Raw genomic sequence first — 22,218 nt, forward strand, 5'->3', positions numbered from 1 at the left:
GAATAGCAAGTTTTCGAACCCTCATCAGGGTTTTGGTATTTGTCTGTGTGGGACACAAAAACAATAAAGTTTTGTTGAGAACCTGTTTGCCTCAATCAATTACCTCTCTTATTTGGGAAAATAATAGAGAAAATACCTGTGTCTTTCAGGCAGAACGTATTTTCATTTGTAAACCTGGGGGACGATGCTTCAGGCTTTAATTCTAAAGTGGATGAAGCATGGGTTGTGTCAAAGATTTGGCAGAGTTTATTAAAATACTTAAAGTACTTTAGGGAACATCCCTTAGTTCTACCTACCTCACTGTGCACCGTCCGGCGCCTCGTGAAGGGAGGAGGTTGCGGTCACTAAGACAATTAACCTAATCAAGAAGAGAATACATTTGTTGTGCGGCCATTTAGATGTTGGACCAGAACTATATATCATCATTACATAAGCCCCATACCTTGTGTCTGTATCCAAATTCAAAAATATATTTCCGATCTCTTACTGGCACTCTGTTTTAGTGGGCCGACCTGTTTAGAAGAATGAGAACTAATCAATACTCGGGAAACAGAGTGAAAGACCAGCGCGCGTCTATTGGTGTACACCCCCAAGTCTTGTACTGGGCTCAAACGTACCTGGAACACCAACTGGATTCAGGTATTAATTTTGTGCAGCCCACAGGGTGTCCGTGTGTTCCTCTTTGCTCGTAGCACACTAAAAGTTAAATTAGAAGCCAGTAAGGGGCGATAAATTATGTGTGCGGTAACTGTTGTGTCAATAGCAGATTAACGCAAAAGACAACGCGTCCTAACCTGAATGTGCACGCATCTGGAGTTCACTTGCTGGCTTCACCGTCAGGCTCTCACTCGCGCGATTAGAAAAATGCGGAGGCCATCTTAGTTATTATAAAGGTCACGAGTTCCTTGTCTGTAGGCATTGTGGGACATGTAGTCCCATATTGTTGTTGCCAGAGGAGAGAGGTGATTTATAATTACTTCGAAGTGGAGGCGAAGAATTCATCTCACTGCATGTCACACGGGCGGTCTCAAACTTGAAGGCTGACATGTGTTTATCTCACTTCAATAATGAATGAAAAATCGAGCGCCTTTATTTATGTAGGAACAGACACAAGGAGTGGGGGGGGCAGGGAGTATATTTCATGTATTTTATGCGTTTCATATTGCCATTGTGAATGACTAAACCATCAAAGCCTTGATAATTCAGACATGCTGTTGAGGCCTGTCAATGTACTATTAAATTTCAAAATGAGGTGAGCTTCCTTTTGAAGCAACACCCTGTCGACCTCCGATGGGCGCTGCACTATACTTATTGTGAAGAGACCTGTCCATTTGAAATCGTGCTCAGTATGGGACTTGTCCATGAAGTGCTCTACGATAGGGGCAGTTTGGACCTTCTTTTTAATCCGGGACCTATGTTGACTGATGCGTAGGTTCACTTGCTGATTTGTATTTGCCAATATAGATTCTTTGGCACGGGCATGTTATTGCGTATACGACATTCTTAGTCTTACAATTAGAAAAACCAGAGTGTTTCCACTTGACCCCCTGATGTTCAAATTCTTTTCCCTCAATTGTGCTGGAGCACGCAACACAATTGCCGCATCTGTGATAACCCTCGATCGGCTTCATGTTCCAACAGGACAGAATGTCATGTTTGGATTTAGGCTGCGCCAGGTTCGCTCTCACGATTTGCTGACCTATGCTTTTGTTCTTTTTGTATGCAAAGATCGGGCGAGGAAATGGACAATCCAATCCTTCTAGCACATGCCAATTTTTCAGAATCGTTTGTCTCATTTTGTGTGTGTCGGGCCAAAAGTGGTCACACACACCAAGCGATCAAGTTCTTTCTTTTCCTTTGTTTGTAACAAACACTCCTGTGGTGGGAATCGGGCTCTTTTGTAAGAGTGTTTTAGGAGTTTCTTTGGATACCCTCTATGGATCATCTCTTGGCAGAATGTCTGTGCGTGATGGTCATAATCGCTAATCTCCGTGCAATTTCTGCATATCTGCAGTAATTGCCCATAGGGCAAATTGGCTTTTAGATTCCTGGGATGGTGACTCTTGTGGTGCAAAAGGGTGTTTTTGTCAGTCAGTTTCTTGTATAATGAAGTTTTCAGGACACCATCACTACAAGTTACCTCTACATCCAGAAAGTTCATTTTGGTAGTACTTCGTTCAATGGAAAACTTGATGTCATTATGTCTTGTGTTAATCCACTCATGGAACGCTAATAGATCGGTCTGGCTCCCCTGCCACAGGAGCCAGACGTCATCTATATAGCGCCACCACTGTGCGATGTTCCTGATGTAGGGATTATTGTTGTCCACAAATCTCATTTCATACTGTGCCATGTAGAGCACTGCCATTTCTGGGGCATAAGGACACCCCATGGCAGTGCCAAAAAACAAAATTCCTTCAAAAAATAATTTAAAAAACAAGAGTAATAGGTATAAATAAAAGTACCTTACCAGGTTTCATAAAGTTGCACTTGGTCTTTATCTAATAAGTTCCATACTAAGATATGAGGGTTCAGGCATCTTCTTTGTTTCTGTTAGTTTAAATGGTCCAGCCCTTCCCTCAGTCCCGCCAGCACCTAACTCCTTTGTTCTCACACACACACCCTAAACACAGCAGGGAAAGTCTGCCTGCCCCTCTGGGAGGTAGATGGGGGTTATTAAACCCGATCAGTCTCCCCGGGGGCAGAAAGCCCACTAGACGCCAGGGTTTATTTTCCTCTCTGAAAGAGGAGTGGGGGCTTCCCAGAATGGGCATTCTAATGTCTCTACTCCCCAAAACGAAAGGTACAATCTATCTGTCCGTGCCGGGAGCAGATAGGGGTTATTACCCCCGATCTGCCCCCTTGGGGTGGTGAGCCCACTAGACACTAGGGATTTCATTGTTATTATAAAAGAGGGGTGGGCAAAGCCGTGCCCCCATTCAGAATTATAAAAATAAGTCTTTCTGCTCCCCCCTTCACGTGCAATTGAGGGTACTAGCCCCGGTCACCCCCGGGGGGGCAGAATGCCCACTAGGCCCCGGGGATTTCATTTCTTGTTTTCAATATGTATGCCAATGTCCCCACCTCCAAACAAAAAATGGGACAGTCTTTCTGCCCGCCTCGAGGGGGCAGATGGGGGTAGTTACCCTCGATTTGCTCCCAGGGGCAGAAATCTTATTAGACACCAGGATTTCTTTAAATAAAAGACGGGTGCGATGCCAATGCCCCCTCCCCCAAAAGAGCAACAGACCCTGATCTGCTCCGGGGGGCAGAAAGCCTACTAGGAACCAGAGATATGTTTATGGGGTTAGGCAGGGTTGCTCTCCTTTTTTTGTGAACAACATTTTGCTGCTTCTGCTCTCCCACCCTCTTAGGCCAGGTCAGCAATATTTTCAGGCTAATCTGCAGAAAGCCTCTAGACACTAGCTTCTGTGTGGGAACTGGAGTGCGGCTGATGGTCGGTGTTTACTGGCGTTTGGCGGACCGTGTGTGCACCTGCATTTTGCTGGTGATGTGTGTGGACTTGCGCTTGGCTGGTAGTGTGAGTGGACCGCCGCTTGGCTATCGGTCTGCATGGATGGACCATGTCTTGCGGTGTGTGTGCGGACTTTCGATTTGCTGGCGGTATGTGTGGGTGTTGCTTGGCTGGCATGTATGTGGATGTTGTGTCGCTGGCGATGTACATGGATGGTGCTTGGCTGGTGGTGTGCATGGATGGTGCTTGGCTGGTGGTGTGCATGGATGGCGCTTGGCTGGTGGTGTGGGTTGCGTGAAACCTCCAGCGTTTTACTACCCAGAAGTTCCTGCAAAACGTCAATTTAGCTAAAAAGTCAAACTTTCCTCACATTTCTGTGTGGAAAAGTTGTGGGATCATCGTGCTGGCACAAATTTCCCACCACCCAGCATACTACTCAGTTTCCTGATAAAAATGATACTTCAATTGTGTGGGCGCCCAAAACAGAGAACCTAAAAACTAATAAAATGAAACACTGAGGGGGGCCAAAGAGGGTCCAAAAGGGCAGTTATTAGGCTGACTCTGCTTTGGGCACCCACACAAGTGAGGTATCATTTTTATCAGGAGACTGAGGAGAATTCTGGGTGGTGGGAAATGTGTGCCGCACAGTGATCTCACAAACTTGGCACACAGAAATGTGAGGAAAAATGTGACCTTTTAGCTAAATTTGAGCTGTGCGGCGGATTCTGGATAAGAAAACTTTGGGAGATCCATGCAAGCCACACATCCCTGGACTCCACCAGGTGTCTAGTTTTCAGAAATGTCTATGTTTAGTAGATTTCCATTGATGGCATGCAAGCCAGGGCCAAAAAATGCAGGTGCTCTCAATCTATCTCAAAACAACCTATTTTTGCGAAGGGAGTTTTTTACCAAGCCCTCACACATTTCCTACCACCCAAAGTTCTCCCAGCTCTCCTGATAAAAATGCTACCTCACTTGTGTGGGAAGGCTAAGGGCCTGCGACAGGGAGGGTCCCAAAACACAGTGTGAAGACATCAACATTATTTATCACAAAATGACCTTGTTTTGCAAGGTGGGCAAGTGCATTTTTGGGCCCTGGCTCGGTGGCCATCTAGGGAAACCTACCAAACTCAGACATTTATGAAAACTAGACACCCGGGGAGTCCAAGGATGTGTGGTTTGCATGGGTTCCACAATGTTGTCTTACCCAGAATCCCCTGCAAATCTCAAATTTAGCTAAACAATAACATTTTCTCACAATTCTGTGTGGGTACACCATGCTGCACAAATTTCCTATCACCCGGCATTCCTCTCAGTCTCCCATTAAAAATGATGCCTCACTTGTTTGGGTGGCCAAGGGTCTGCGACTGGGAAAGGCCAAAAACGTAGAGACTGAGGAAATAGCACAGCAAGCTCTAACACCCTATTTATTTTTACATTTTTTTAGGCGATTCTGCATTGGACACCCAAACAAGTGAGGTATCATTTTTATTTTTTAAGGGGCACTCCTGGTGGTAGGGAATTTATGCTGGCATGGCGATCTCATAACAGAAATGTGAAGATAATTTAATTTTGATTAGCAAAATTTGAGGTTTGTAGGGGATTCTTGGTAAGAAAACATTGGGAAATCCACGCAAGCCACACCTGCCTGGACTCTCCCAGGTGTCTATTTTTTAGAATTGTCTGGGTTTGGTAGGTTTCCCTAGATGGCTGGCAAGCCTGTGACCAAAAGCTCATGTGACTCCCTCGCAAAACCATGTCTTTTTGTGATCAATAATTTTGAAGTGTCCACAGTACGTTTTGGACAATTTCCTGTTGCTATGTTTCCTTATGTGCAGGCTGAACTAGGGTCCAAACTCCACAGGTAGGCACATTGCAAAAGAAGGGTCCATTTCCTTGCAACAAATTATGTGACCACATTTCTTTTATTTGGGACCGATTCCTGTTGCGGGCACTAAACCTACCCACAGAAGTGGGTACCAATTTTATCGACAGACTTGGCAGAATGCTGGGAGGTTGGAATGTTGTGACTCCCCACAGATCGCAGAAATGTGAGGAAAATGTTTTTTGTTTTACAAAGTTTGAGGTTTGCAAAGGTTTCTGGGTAACAGAACCTGGTGAGAGCCACACAAGTGCCCCCATCCTGGATTCCCTTGGGTGTCTAGTTTTCAAAAAATGCCCATGTTGCGTTTTAACCCATTACCTGTCACGGGCACTAAACCTACCCACACAAGTGAGGTACTCTTTTTATCAGTAGACTTAGGAGAACCCAGAATACTAGAACAAGTGTTATTACCGGTTGTTTTTCTAAGCATTTCTGTATTCCAAATGTAATACAGTGTATAAAAAAGAAGACATTTTGAAAACACATGCTGGTATGGCTATCCACAAATTCTGAGATGTGCAAATAACCACTGCTTCAAAACTCCTTATCTTGTTCCCAATATGAGAAATACGTAGATTTCCTTGATACCTATTTTTCATTCTTTATATTTTACCAAATGTATTGCTGTCTACCCGATACACAATGAATAACCATTGCAAGGTGCAGCTCAGTTATTGGCTCTGGGTATCTCGGGTTCTTGGTGGACCTACAAGCCCGATATATCCCCGCTAACAGAAGGGTTCTGCAAACATAACAGTATATTGCTTTAAAAAATCTAGCATAGTTGGAAGAAGTTAAATGCAGGCACAAATGACTGTTGTTTTGAACTCATTTTCAATATTTTTTTTATTTCAACTGTTACTTTCTATAGGAAAACCTTGAAGGACCTACACAATTTGACCCTTTGCTAAATTCAGAATTATGTCTTTGTTCATAAATCTATTGCTTTCCGGGATCCATTTCTACCACTACCTGGAAGGCAGTTGAAAGCACAAAAAATAGGAACATAGGCTATTTCCTAGTAAAATGCCAAAACCTTGTAGAAAATGTTGGTTTTCTGACAAATGTCTCCCTGTTCCTGAAAGCTGGGAAGATGGTGATTATAACAAAAAAGGGAGTGGTACAGGGGGACAAAAGGCCTGGCAGCGAGGGGGCTAAAGTAAAGGGTGATCACAGGGCAAGGAGGATGGTGAGGACAATGACACATGCCAATCCTAATGGCAGACAGTGCGCCAATAAAACAATACATTATAAGGAAGTAGTATGTACGGAGGAGGCTGCCGGGAACACTTAAGTGTAGATCAACATAATGTCTAATCCATGCAATCTGCCGGTGCGGCTTCCGGCCCCACTGTCCACAGGGGAACAGAGACCGCATGAACAGGAGGATATACATCATACTTGGGTACAATTCTACATGCACCAACTCACACAGACTGCAGTGACAGGCCTGTAGTCAGAGTTTGGAGGTCCCTTATGGGTGGCATAACACATAGTGCAGCCCATAAGGGTCCCCTGGAGTACCTAATCCCTAGGTACCGAGTACCACATACTAGGGACTTACTAGCGTACAACAGCAGCCAATTAGGAATGTACCAAGGTACTCACCATAGCCAGTTTAGGAAGGAAGCCCAGTGACTGGGGCCCTGATTAGCAGGATCTCAGTCAGACTAGTCAGAAAAAACTGTATGACACCAGCAAAAAGTGGGGGTAACCATGAAAGCAGATCCTACTTTCCCACCCCCTACCCCTTCTCCCCACTCCTCTGGAGAGTAGCATGTGTAGTGTGTTGGCCTCTGCTTGTGCACAGCAAAAACAACAAGTGATGGACCGAATGTGGATCAATGTCACACACTCCCCCAGTCAAAAGATCTGGGCCCAAATCCATCGTTTTTTTGCACTCCACACCACCCTGGGTTAGACAATGGCGATATGCAAATCAGCTCTGACCCTGTTGCCCCATGGGAACAGTCCAGTCCGAACTACAAAAGCCATGTCCTTCCCAGAACGGAATCAAGCATCCGAGGACCGGACCAGTTTCGAGGTAACACCTCTCATCAGCCCGGCTAACTTGACTCCAAGTGGTGTGGAGTGCCTGGGACCCACGTCTGGGCATCCCCAGCGCACTTAGGGCGGCAACTGCAAAAACAACAAGTGATGGACCGAATGTGGATCAATGTCACACACTCCCCCAGTCAAAAGATCTGGGCCCAAATCCATCGTTTTTTTGCACTCCACACCACCCTGGGTTAGACAATGGCGATATGCAAATCAGCTCTGACCCTGTTGCCCCATGGGAACAGTCCAGTCCGAACTACAAAAGCCATGTCCTTCCCAAAACGGAATCAAGCATCCGAGGACCGGACCGGTTTCGAGGTAACACCTCTCATCAGCCCGGCTAGCTTGACTCCAAGTGGTGTGGAGTGCCTGGGACCCACGTCTGGGCATCCCCAGCTCACTTAGGGCGGCAACTGCAAAAACAACAAGTGATGGACCGAATGTGGATCAATGTCACACACTCCCCCAGTCAAAAGATCTGGGCCCAAATCCATCGTTTTTTTGCACTCCACACCACCCTGGGTTAGACAATGGCGATATGCAAATCAGCTCTGACCCTGTTGCCCCATGGGAACAGTCCAGTCCGAACTACAAAAGCCATGTCCTTCCCAGAACGGAATCAAGCATCCGAGGACCGGACCGGTTTCGAGGTAACACCTCTCATCAGCCCGGCTAGCTTGACTCCAAGTGGTGTGGAGTGCCTGGGACCCACGTCTGGGCATCCCCAGCGCACTTAGGGCGGCAACTGCAAAAACAACAAGTGATGGACCGAATGTGGATCAATGTCACACACTCCCCCAGTCAAAAGATCTGGGCCCAAATCCATAGTTTTTTTGCACTCCACACCACCCTGGGTTAGACAATGGCGATATGCAAATCAGCCCTGACCCTGTTGCCCCATGGGAACAGTCCAGTCCGAACTACAAAAGCCATGTCCTTCCCAGAACGGAATCAAGCATCCGAGGACCGGACCGGTTTCGAGGTAACACCTCTCATCAGCCCGGCTAGCTTGACTCCAAGTGGTGTGGAGTGCCTGAGACTCACGTCTGGGCATCCCCAGTGCACTTAGGGCGGCAACTGCAAAAACAACAAGTGATGGACCGAATGTGGATCAATGTCACACACTCCCCCAGTCAAAAGATCTGGGCCCAAATCCATCGTTTTTTTGCACTCCACACCACCCTGGGTTAGACAATGGCGATATGCAAATCAGCTCTGACCCTGTTGCCCCATGGGAACAGTCCAGTCCGAACTACAAAAGCCATGTCCTTCCCAGAACGGAATCAAGCATCCGAGGACCGGACCGGTTTCGAGGTAACACCTCTCGGATGCTTGATTCCGGTCTGGGAAAGATATGGCTGTTGTAGTTCTGACTGGACTGTTCCCATGGGGCACAGGGTCAGAGCTGATTTGCATAAAGCCATTATCTGACCCAGGGTGGTGTGGAGTGCAAAAAACGATGGATTTAGGCCCAGATCCTTGTACTGGGGTGAATGTAAGACACTGATCTACATTCTGTCCATCAAATTGTTTTTTGTAATTTTCTCCCTGAGTGTACTGGGGTAGCTCAGACGTGGGTCCCAGAGCCTCCACACCACTGGAGTCAAGCTAGCCGGGCTGATGAGAGGTGTTACCTCGAAACCGGTCCGGTCCTCGGATGCTTGATTCCGGTCTGGGAACGATATGGCTGTTGTAGTTCGGACTGGACTGTTCCCATGGGGCACAGGGTCAGAGCTGATTTGCATGAAGCCATTATCTGACCCAGGGTGGTGTGGAGTGCAAAAAACGATGGATTTAGGCCCAGATACTTGTACTGGGGTGAATGTAAGACACTGATCTACATTCTGTCCATCAAATTGTTTTTTGTAATTGTTTTTTGTAATTTTCTCCCTGAGTGTACTGGGGTAGCTCAGACGTGGGTCCCAGAGCCTCCACACCACTGGAGTCAAGCTAGCCGGGCTGATGAGAGGTGTTACCTCGAAACCGGTCCGGTCCTCGGATGCTTGATTCCGGTCTGGGAAAGATATGGCTGTTGTAGTTCGGACTGGACTGTTCCCATGGGGCACAGGGTCAGAGCTGATTTGCATAAAGCCATTATCTGACCCAGGGTGGTGTGGAGTGCAAAAAACGATGGATTTAGGCCCAGATCCTTGTACTGGGGTGAATGTAAGACACTGATCTACATTCTGTCCATCAAATTGTTTTTTGTAATTTTCTCCCTGAGTGTACTGGGGTAGCTCAGACGTGGGTCCCAGAGCCTCCACACCACTGGAGTCAAGCTAGCCGGGCTGATGAGAGGTGTTACCTCGAAACCGGTCCGGTCCTCGGATGCTTGATTCCGGTCTGGGAAAGATATGGCTGTTGTAGTTCGGACTGGACTGTTCCCATGGGGCACAGGGTCAGAGCTGATTTGCATAAAGCCATTATCTGACCCAGGGTGGTGTGGAGTGCAAAAAACGATGGATTTAGGCCCAGATCCTTGTACTGGGGTGAATGTAAGACACTGATCTACATTCTGTCCATCAAATAGTTTTTTGTAATTTTCTCCCTGAGTGTACTGGGGTAGCTCAGACGTGGGTCCCAGAGCCTCCACACCACTGGAGTCAAGCTAGCCGGGCTGATGAGAGGTGTTACCTCGAAACCGGTCCGGTCCTCGGATGCTTGATTCCGGTCTGGGAAAGATATGGCTGTTGTAGTTCGGACTGGACTGTTCCCATGGGGCACAGGGTCAGAGCTGATTTGCATAAAGCCATTATCTGACCCAGGGTGGTGTGGAGTGCAAAAAACGATGGATTTAGGCCCAGATCCTTGTACTGGGGTGAATGTAAGACACTGATCTACATTCTGTCCATCAAATTGTTTTTTGTAATTTTCTCCCTGAGTGTACTGGGGTAGCTCAGACGTGGGTCCCAGAGCCTCCACACCACTGGAGTCAAGCTAGCCGGGCTGATGAGAGGTGTTACCTCGACACCGGTCCGGTCCTCGGATGCTTGATTCCGGTCTGGGAAAGATATGGCTGTTGTAGTTCGGACTGGACTGTTCCCATGGGGCACAGGGTCAGAGCTGATTTGCATAAAGCCATTATCTGACCCAGGGTGGTGTGGAGTGCAAAAAACGATGGATTTAGGCCCAGATCCGTGTACTGGGGTGAATGTAAGACACTGATCTACATTCTGTCCATCAAATTGTTTTTTGTAATTTTCTCCCTGAGTGTACTGGGGTAGCTCAGACGTGGGTCCCAGAGCCTCCACACCACTGGAGTCAAGCTAGCCGGGCTGATGAGAGGTGTTACCTCGAAACCGGCCCGGTCTTCGGATGCTTGATTCCGGTCTGGGAAAGATATGGCCGTTGTAGTTCGGACTGGACTGTTCCCATGGGGCACAGGGTCAGAGCTGATTTGCATAAAGCCATTATCTGACCCAGGGTGGTGTGGAGTGCAAAAAACGATGGATTTAGGCCCAGATCCTTGTACTGGGGTGAATGTAAGACACTGATCTACATTCTGTCCATCAAATTGTTTTTTGTAATTTTCTCCCTGAGTGTACTGGGGTAGCTCAGACGTGGGTCCCAGAGCCTCCACACCACTGGAGTCAAGCTAGCCGGGCTGATGAGAGGTGTTACCTCGAAACCGGTCCGGTCCTCGGATGCTTGATTCCGGTCTGGGAAAGATATGGCCGTTGTAGTTCGGACTGGACTGTTCCCATGGGGCACAGGGTCAGAGCTGATTTGCATAAAGCCATTATCTGACCCAGGGTGGTGTGGAGTGCAAAAAACGATGGATTTAGGCTCAGATCCTTGTACTGGGGTGAATGTAAGACACTGATCTACATTCTGTCCATCAAATTGTTTTTTGTAATTTTCTCCCTGAGTGTACTGGGGTAGCTCAGACGTGGGTCCCAGAGCCTCCACACCACTGGAGTCAAGCTAGCCGGGCTGATGAGAGGTGTTACCTCGAAACCGGTCCGGTCCTCGGATGCTTGATTCCGGTCTGGGAAAGATATGGCTGTTGTAGTTCGGACTGGACTGTTCCCATGGGGCACAGGGTCAGAGCTGATTTGCATAAAGCCATTATCTGACCCAGGGTGGTGTGGAGTGCAAAAAACGATGGATTTAGGCCCAGATCCTTGTACTGGGGTGAATGTAAGACACTGATCTACATTCTGTCCATCAAATTGTTTTTTGTAATTTTCTCCCTGAGTGTACTGGGGTAGCTCAGACGTGGGTCCCAGAGCCTCCACACCACTGGAGTCAAGCTAGCCGGGCTGATGAGAGGTGTTACCTCGAAACCGGTCCGGTCCTCGGATGCTTGATTCCGGTCTGGGAAAGATATGGCTGTTGTAGTTCGGACTGGACTGTTCCCATGGGGCACAGGGTCAGAGCTGATTTGCATAAAGCCATTATCTGACCCAGGGTGGTGTGGAGTGCAAAAAACGATGGATTTAGGCTCAGATCCTTGTACTGGGGTGAATGTAAGACACTGATCTACATTCTGTCCATCAAATTGTTTTTTGTAATTTTCTCCCTGAGTGTACTGGGGTAGCTCAGACGTGGGTCCCAGAGCCTCCACACCACTGGAGTCAAGCTAGCCGGGCTGATGATAGGTGTTACCTCGAAACCGGTCCGGTCTTCGGATGCTTGATTCCGGTCTGGGAAAGATATGGCTGTTGTAGTTCGGACTGGACTGTTCCCATGGGGCACAGGGTCAGAGCTGATTTGCATAAAGCCATTATCTGACCCAGGGTGGTGTGGAGTGCAAAAAACGATGGATTTAGGCCCAGATCCTTGTACTGGGGTGAATGTAAGACACTGATCTACATTCTGTCCATCAAATTGTTTTTTGTAATTTTCTCTCTGCTTGTGCACAGTGCAAGGGAGTATGCAGCCACCTCTTAGTGTCCGGCACACAGGCCGCTTTCCAAGACATTCCTATTCATCACTTGAAAAGTACGTATGCAACGTCTATGAACCGGTGAAGTGTTTGCCCCCCTTTGCTTTAGGCTGAAGGCCTAGCAGGCAGGATTCAGGGTAGTTGACAGTGTATAATCTGCAAGTTCTGCTATGGTGGCTGTAACCTCGAGCCATGACACCTGTAGTGGTGGGCACTCCCACACCATATGTTAGAAACCAGCATCAGCCAGTTTACAGCACGGACACTCTGGTGTTGAATCAGGAAACACGCTCTTGATACGGTGGGGGAGAGTTAACTGTAATGTGTGTAGTTAAATTGAGTGAATTGGAATCGAGGGTTCCAGGACACTTGGCTAACATGTTGTAGCGCCTGTATGCATGACTTGAGCAGTTGCAGGAGCACAGCGTTCATCTAGCCAATGCTGTCCCCCGTGTGCAGCTGGTGAAAGGTCGATGGTCGGCATTTAAAACACCTTCCCGTTGCTCTGTTCTTCAAACATTCGTTAAAGATTGGCTGAGGTGGAGTGCTCAGTGCTGTATTATTGGAAGCCAGCATCCTACTTTCCGCTTCTATATCTCTGAATATTACTGAGCTATAAATGTTTTATTTCTGTCTGATCTTGGCCTGCACCCACTCTACATGTCATAGAGGGAAAGCTGCTGAGGAATTAGCACACATGCTGCTAGTTTCAGGCTCTTCGATCACAACGCAGTAACAATCCACTATCCAGCCGCCTCACCTATCACTCGTTGACTCTGTGCCTGCCTTGGACTGATAGGGAGCTCAGCTGCTTTTTGTTGAGGTTTGTGCTGCACAAATACCACATGCATAGCACCTTTTTCAAATGAAGAAAACTTTGGTGACAACAAACTTTGCTGCTGTAGAACGCAGTTGAGATAGTAAAGAACCTTGGTGGCATGCTGCATGCTTTGGATCATTTGGCGGTGCATTTCACACTGTGAAATACTTTTATTTTACATTGTTGAGCTGTGCCTATGGCATTTTGTGTGTATTTGAAAAGCAATGCTAAGCATCTGGTCCTTTGTAAAAGCTGTGTAGAGACTGTGTCATTGCCAGGCATGTGTGAGAGTAGCAGATGGCACTTTATCTTTATCTTATGTGCAGCATGAGCTGTTCTGGTGCGTTCTCCATCTTGTGGAAAGACTGAGCGCACCTCAGTATTGTTCCATTAAATGTGGCCATGGTGGTTTGTACAGGTGATGTTGAAAAGCATGAGTAGGAGGAGAGACCCATGAAAAGTCATGGGAATTACGTAGTTGGAAAATGTTGTTCGCAGGTTTTGTGCTGGAAATGGAATGTTGAAAGCAGGTCTATGCATGAGAGGTGCAGGTGAATACATTTGAGAACAGGCCCTACCTTGTATGGAGGGCAGCAGAGGTGTAGGATATATGGACAGAGCAGTTTGACTTAAGAGATGTTTTTAAGATTATTTCGGGTGCTGAGCAAGACCCAGAGATGAAAGTGTGCTAACAGGCTTTGGCTTTGGAGCACCATCTGTGCTCTTGCTACGCTGATGCACCACAGCTCTCAACTAGTGAGCCGCCAGGCTAGTGTGCTATCTCAAGCTCTAAAGTTAGAGGTGGGACAACTAAACCACAGAGCAGCCCAGCTCAATCTCCTCGTCCAGCTGGGAAACTCCCATCCCGGTGGATAATACTGACAAACTTAAAAGTATATGTGAGAGAAGTAAAACCACAAAGTAAATACAATCATTAAACTGCTGCTCTACTGCATATTGTGGGTGTAGTGGATGAAGCCAGGCGCCTCTGCGAGCAGCAATATTTGATTCATGGCATAACACTCTGATGTCCACCCTTCTGTCTCAAGTCTTCCTGATCCATCTCCTATCTCTTATTCAAAGAGCTGTTCTTATTTTACAAAACCTATGCCATATGCCACTAGCTAAAGCTGTAACTAGTGTATGAGTGCTATGCGAGCGCCCTTTTTTTTACCAACTTACTCATGAATAATTAAGATGAGACATATTCAAAGCAACTTTTATGTAAATTTCTGTGTATGGTTAAATATGCCAGAATCAACAAAAAACTTGACGGTCTGCAATTTAGCTGAGTCTTAGATGTTCTCACCGGAAATAGTCAGAACTGGACATGCCCTGAGCCAGCCTCACAGTAGTCAAGAGACACTAGTAATGTAAACAAAGTCCTATCAGCCCACCTTCGTGGCGGAGCATCATCATTTAGGATATATGAAACCTGGCTGGTGTCTCCGTGCCTTGATGTATTGGCAGGATGACATGTGCCAAAGGTTCAATGAGCGATAGTGTCCTCGCTCCTGGCGGTGCTGGTACAGTGCAGTGCAGTGAATGTAGTGAGTGATATTAAAATGACTATCGAGGCAAAAAAATATTTTATTAGGTATTCACCTAGACGTCAGGTTAAAACGAGTGAGAGAACAGTGTGAACAAATCACTGTATTCTTTGCTGATTGGTCAAACAGGCCAACATGTTTCTGCCTTATGGTGAAAAGTCCACCGGCATTCTTCAGGGCCAAAGCTGTAATACTACTACTGCAAAGTTATACTCAAACTTGAAGTGCAAAGTAAATTAAAGTGAAAAATAGTATAATAACTGGTATCGTCAATTAGACGATCCTACCGTATCCTTGTAAATTCTATAGTAAGTGGAGGATACCATCCCTGTAAAAGAAGAGAAACAGAGAAACACACCCACTCAATATTCTGTTGATGTGCATGTTCAATTCCAGGAAACATAGGGGTCCTGGATCAAATCATTAAGTAAGAATCAGAAAGACTCAGCTCGGCCAGTCTTTGATTAACTGGCCAGTAATATAAAAATATCAAAATATCGGTTGCCCAAAGGGTCAATCAACATCTTATGATTACAGAGAATTAATCAACAAATTGACTTACCCAGCAAGTTGTGGGAGTATAGCCTCACCTCACTCGGCAACGACTCAGAGTGATGAGGCCCCGCTCTGTGCACAGAAATAAATATGAAAGGCACATTTGAGAAACCTCATAAGTGTCTTATACCATTGGTATCTACTACTATGTGCATATAACTTGTTCGTAATCTGCCCGCAATAATCACTTCGCCGTGGCACCAAAGGTAAGTGTAGCATCCGATATTAGGTATAAAAAGCTCTATATAATACTGGTAGAGCAGGACCCAAATTAGTCCTGCTGAGTGACGTGGAGATAACACTCAAATGTCTATCTTGGTCCCTGTGGCTAGAAGATGTAATTTAATTCTAAAGCCCATGACTGGGGAAGACCGCCTTGTCCTCTATGCTGCTTAATGGTCAATAACCCCCTGCATCATAGTCTTCAAAATCACTCTAGAGGGATTAGTGTCTCAAAAGCTAATCAGGGGCAGCATGCACGTTGCTGTTTTGTAAGTTTAAACAATGTCAGGTCTAGATAAAGAGAGCCTCAGTTCTTTTAACCCTCAGGGACCCCCAAGGGAAAGATAGACTAGTCAAACGCTCATGGTCAGTTCCAACCCGCACCACACTCACCTCTCCGACGGATGTGGTAGGGATGAATGACAATATTCCTTGGGTGTCATGGGCTTTAGAATTAAATTACATCTTCTAGCCACAGGGACCAAGATAGACATTTGAGTGTTATCTCCACGTCACTCAGCAGGACTAATTTGGGTCCTGCTCTACCAGTATTATATAGAGCTTTTTGTACCTAATATCGGATGCTACACTTACCTTTGGTGCCACGGCGAAGTGATTATTGCGGGTAGATTACGAACAATTTATATGCACATAGTAGTAGATACCAATGGTATAAGACACTTATGAGGTTTCTCAAATGTGCCTTTCATATTTATTTCTGTGCACAGAGCGGGGCCTCATCACTCTGAGTCGTTGCCGAGTGAGGTGAGGCTATACTCCCACAACTTGCTGGGTAAGTCAATTTGTTGATTAATTCTCTGTAATCATAAGATGTTGATTGACCCTTTGGGCAACCGATATTTTGATATTTTTATATTACTGGCCAGTTAATCAAAGACTGACCGAGCTGAGTCTTTCTGATTCTTACTTAATGATTTGATCCAGGACCCCTATGTTTCCTGGAATTGAACATGCACATCAACAGAATATTGAGTGGGTGTGTTTCTCTGTTTCTCTTCTTTTACAGGGATGGTATCCTCCACTTACTATAGAATTTACAAGGATACGGTAGGATCGTCTAATTGACGATACCAGTTATTATACTATTTTTCACTTTAATTTACTTTGCACTTCAAGTTTGAGTTTAACTTTGCAGTAGTAGTATTACAGCTTTGGCCCTGAAGAATGCCGGTGGACTTTTCACCATAAGGCAGAAACATGTTGGCCTGTTTGACCAATCAGCAAAGAATACAGTGATTTTTTCACACTGTTCTCTCACTCGTTTTAACCTGACGTCTAGGTGAATACCTAATAAAATATTTTTTTGCCTCAATAGTCATTTTAATATCACTCACTACATTCACTGCACTGCACTGTACCAGCACCGCCAGGAGCGAGGACACTATCACTCATTGAACCTTTGGCACATGTCATCCTGCCAATACATCAAGGCACGGAGACACCAGCCAGGTTTCATATATCCTAAATGATGATGCTCAGCCACGAGGGTGGGCTGATAGGACTTTGTTTACATTACTAGTGTCTCTTGACTACTGTGAGGCTGGCTCAGGGCATGTCCAGTTCTGACTATTTCCGGTGAGAACATCTAAGACTCAGCTTAATTGCAGACCGTCAAGTTTTTTGTTGATTCTAGTAGCTTGAGTAGGGGTTGTGACTTTGATGGTCTTTAAACTACTTACCCTTGACCCTCCTCTGAAACTTGGTATTTTCTATGGTTCAATATGCCTTCATAAGTTTCAAAAATGGTAATCAAGAAATATTTATACAATCAATTAAAAATTGTGTATGTACATTCCGTTATGTTTCACTTTAAGTTATTTTAAATCTTTTTACATCCGACAGAAAACAATCTTTGATTGTACGAAATGTTTCAAAATAAGGAAGATAACACTGTAAATCTGCAAAGACGAAGTCCGAAATATTGAGTTCCAGTATTCAGGAAAACATAAGTGCCGTCAGAGCCAGCCGGAGCCGAACATAAACTGAGACATCCTGAAAGAAGGGACAAGGTACACGAGAAATTCAGGGATTCCACGAGTCTCAGCTGTGCACCTCCATGCCTCAAAACGAAGAAATAACATCTAGACAATTAAGACAACACTGATAAAGCTCCTCTTGTGTAAACATGTCCAATAACAGCTTTGATCATGATGTTGGTATGAGGTGGTTACAGCAGTGATCTGCTTCCTTAAATAATACCAGGCCACCATTCAGTCTTAGAGGTGTATTGCAAACTGTTTCAAACCAATCCACAGCAACCATTGAAAAGCGCAACTGAGTGGAGTCAGACAACTGAGGGTTAAAAGAAATGGGGGTTTTGCTGTCTAAAATACAGAGCACTGTCCCAGTGTGCCCCGACCAGAAAGACGATGGATCTTTACCCGCATGCGTGCAGAACCATTATCCAGTCTGAAGACAGAATCGCCCACAATGAAGCCTTACACACGTTATGAGATTGGGAAGTAATTGGTGACCATTGCACTTTATTCTTTAATCAGAAAGCAAACGTGCAAAATACGATACATACAGAGACTGCAAGAATAACACAAGTGCTTTATCAGTCATGTTGGCCCTTCAGGAAGTACAGTCTATGGATGTAAACAAATATATACCAGACCCAGAGACACTAACCAAGAGAGAAGTCTCAGACACATGCAGTGAGGGCTTTAGTTTGTCTTCAATATTAAAACCCCATCAGCAAACACACACAGGGAAAAAACTATTCAAATGCACTGAATGTGTAAAGAGCTTTATTCAGTTATCAGGCCTACAAAGACATCAACGAACACACACAGGGGAAAAACCATATAATTGCACTGAATGTATGAAGAGCTTTAGCCAGCTATCAGGTCTCCAGACACATCAGCAAACACACACAGGGGAAAAACCATACCATTGCAGTGAATGTGGAAGTTGTTTTAATTACTCTTCAACATTAAGGAATCATCAGCGAACACACACAGGGGAAAAACCATTCAAGTGCAATGAATGTGGGAAGAGCTTTAGTCAATCAGCAAACCTAAAACGGCATCAGGGAACACACACTGGTGAAAAACCATATCATTGCAGTGAATGTGGAAGTAGTTTTAGTGATTCGTCAACATTACGGAATCATCAGCGAACACACACAGGAGAAAAACCATTCAAGTGCAGTGAATGTTTGAAGAGCTTTAGTCGATTATCAGACCTAAAATACCATCTGAGAACACACACAGGAGAAAAATCATATAATTGCACTGAATGTGTGAAGAGGTTTAATCGATTATCACACCTAAAACAGCATCAGCGAACACACACTGGGGAAAAACCATTCCAGTGCAGTGAATGTAAAAAAAGTTTTAGTGATTCATCAACATTAAGGAAACATCTGCGAACACACACAGGGGAAAAACCATTCAATTGCAATGAATGTGGGAAGAGCTTTATATATTTATCAGGACTAAAACTGCATCAGAGAACACACACCGGGGGAAAACCATTCCAGTGCAGTGAATGTGAAAGTAGTTTTAGTCAATGTACAACATTAAGGAATCATCAGCGAACACACACAGGGGAAAAGCCATTCCAGTGCAGTGAATGTGGAAGTAGTTTTAGTCAATCTTCAACATTAAGGATTCATCAGCGAACACACACAGGGGAAAAGCCATTCCAGTGCAGTGAATGTGGAAGTAGTTTTAGTGATGTGTCAACATTAAGAAATCATCAGCGAACACACACAGGAGAAAAACCATTTAAGTGCAGTGAATGCGTGAAGAGCTTTTGTCAATCATCACACCTAAAACAGCATCAGAAAACACACACCGGGGAAAAACCATACCAGTGCAGTGAATGTGAGAAGAGGTTTATTGGATTATCAGACCTAAAAAAGCATCAGAGAACACACACTGGGGAAAACTCATTCAAGTGCAATGGATGTGGGAAGAGTTTTATATATTTATCAAGCCTAAAATGTCACCAGAGAACTCACACTGGGGAAAAACCATTCCAGTGCAGTGAATGTGGAAGAAGGTTTAGTGATTCATCAACAGTACGGAAACATCTGCGAACACACACAGGGGAAAAACCATTCAATTGCAATGAATGTGGGAAGAGCTTTATATATTTATCAAGCCTAAAACAGCATCAGAGAACACACACAGGGGAAAAACCATTCCAGTGCAGTGAATGTGAAAGTAGTTTTAGCGCATCTTCAACATTAAGGATTCATCAGCGAACACACACAGGGGAAAAACCATTCAAGTGCAGTGAATGTGAAAGTAGCTTTAGTCGATCTACAACATTAAGGATTCATCAGCGAACACACACAGGGGAAAAACCATTCCAGTGCAGTGAATGTGGAAGTAGTTTTAGGAATTCTGCAACATTAAGGAATCATCAGCGAACACACACAGGGGAAAAACCATTTAAGTGCAGTGAATGTGTGAAGAGTTTTTGTCGATCATCACACCTAAAACAGCATCAGAAAACACACACCGGGGAAAAACCATACCAGTGCAGCGAATGTGAGAAGAGGTTTATTCGATTATCACACCTAAAACAGCATCAGAGAACACACACTGGGGAAAACCCATTCAAGTGCAATGGATGTGGGAAGAGCTTTATATATTTATCAAACCTAAAACGTCATCAGAGAACACACACTGGAGAAAAACCTTTCCAGTGCAGTGAATGTGGAAGAAGTTTTAGTGATTCATCAACATTAAGGCAACATCGGCGAACACACACAGGGGAAAACCCATTCAATTGCAATGAATGTGGGAAGAGCTTTATATATTTATCAAGCCTAAAACGGCATCAGCGAATACACACAGGGGGAAAACCATTCCAGTGCAGTAAATGTGAAAGTAGTTTTTGTGAATCTTCAACATTAAGGATTCATCAGCGAACACACTGAGGGGAAAACCATTTAAGTGCAGTGTATGTGTGAAGAGCTTTTGTCAATCATCATACCTAAAACAGCATCAGAAAACACACACCGGGGAAAAACCATACCAGTGCAGTGAATGTATGAAGAGGTTTGTTCGATTATCAGACATAAAACAGCATCAGATAACGCATACAGGGGAAAATCATTCAAGTTCAGTGAATCTTGAAGCAGTTTTAGTGAATCTTCAACATTAAGGATTCATCAGCAAACGCACACCGGGGAAAAAACATTCAAGTGCAATGAATGCCTGAAGAGCTTTAGTCGATTATCAGACCGAAAGTACCATCAGAGAACACACACAGGGGAAAAACCATACCATTGCAGAGAATGTAGAAGTAGTTTTAGTGAATCATCAATATTAAGCAAATATCAGCGAATACACACTGGAAAACCATCAAGGGCAAGGAATGTGACAATGGATATATATATATATATATATATATATATATATACATATATATATATATATATATATATATATATATATATATATATATATATATCACCTTCGCTTCTTCTCCTACGAGTTCATAGATAAAGACACGGCACAGCAACAGTTGATCTTCTCACAGTTTTATTTACACACCATGTGCAAAAGAAAGTGCATCAAATAGACAGTCTACGCGTTTCGGCTCCTGCCTTCAACTGGACCATAGAGTCTCCTGGTCTAGACCTTACTTTTATACAGTGATATGTGCAAGTACCCTCTTCTATTTCCATAGTCATTTAGACCTCCAACCCTGCATAGTTAACGAATGGCTAGTACATGCTCTTAATACTTTTACCGGTGTGGTTACAATTCATGTGAAGTACAATTTAACCCTGTATCCCAAATAAAGTATTTATAATCAAATCAGTTTCTTCCTATATACAGTAATTATTCATCAGATCATAATCTTAACATGTCTCAGTGAAGTACTATCGGAAAACTGTATAAGTGCAATTAAGACCATTTACGTAAGGTGCAGTTTAAACTCTGTGTCTTAAATGAAGTATTTACGTAAGGTACAGTTTTAACTCTCTGTCTTAAACGAGGTATTTATATTCAAGTTTCTTCTATATACAGTATTGATTATCATTTGTTCAACTCATTTCAGTGAAGTACTCACATTAATTTGTAACGAAAACAAGACAAAAGAATATAAAGCGAAGGGGGGGGGGGGTCAGGGTAGACAGGACTTGTTATAAACATTTTAACCAAAATTTCATTTGTGGGCGTCTATATGTTAAATCTCAGATAAGGGGGGGATGGTGGTGGTTACTATATACAATATGAAGTATACAAGTGGTGAAGAGTTAAACTAAGTCAATGTATAACATATCCATTTACAAAGGGTCTGCAGCCTGGATTTACTAATTATTTACATTTCTAGTTCATTTATCGCCATCTTAAACCATTCTATTCCCACTTATAGTTTTAGAGATGCCTGTAACTGTGGAGTACTATGTTTAAGTAAATCCTCTTACATTAATGTTCTTTTGATGTTCCTTCCTTTATTATTTTTTCTCTTGTTTATTCCAATGTTTTTGACTGTTATGATCTGATTATTTTTCATAATATACTGTTTACATGATTGTTTCAGGCATGTATTGGTCCAACATCTTATATTCTATGATGTACATTGTCACTCAATTCCATGTGTTGTTTCGGATAGTATCAATACTTATATGGTGTCTCACAAATGTACATGTAACTCAGCATCCAAATTAGGGCCAAATGGTGCCTCTGTTCCCATGCTCAAAATCATTCTCGATTCCAGTCGTCTTAGTTTTAACAATTGATCTCCACCCCGTTCCTGGATTTTACTCATCTTAAT

The 22,218-nt window shown here is 44.3% G+C and overlaps 1 pseudogene across 1 annotated transcript in view; it reads left to right on the top strand.

The window, feature by feature from the left end:
* Positions 1-20,693, top strand: part of LOC147672511 (uncharacterized) — a 114,116-nt pseudogene extending 93,423 nt beyond the window's left edge. Inside the window, exon 3 of the transcript XR_015303512.1 lies at positions 17,317-20,693. The product of XR_015303512.1 is annotated as an uncharacterized LOC147672511 (transcript). The remainder of the gene's footprint in view (positions 1-17,316) is intronic.
* Positions 20,694-22,218: the final 1,525 nt, after the last annotated feature.

The sequence above is a fragment of the Lissotriton vulgaris genome, unplaced genomic scaffold, assembly GCF_964263255.1.
Source record: "Lissotriton vulgaris unplaced genomic scaffold, aLisVul1.2 SCAFFOLD_1359, whole genome shotgun sequence".
Classification (NCBI taxonomy): Eukaryota; Metazoa; Chordata; class Amphibia; order Caudata; family Salamandridae; genus Lissotriton; species Lissotriton vulgaris.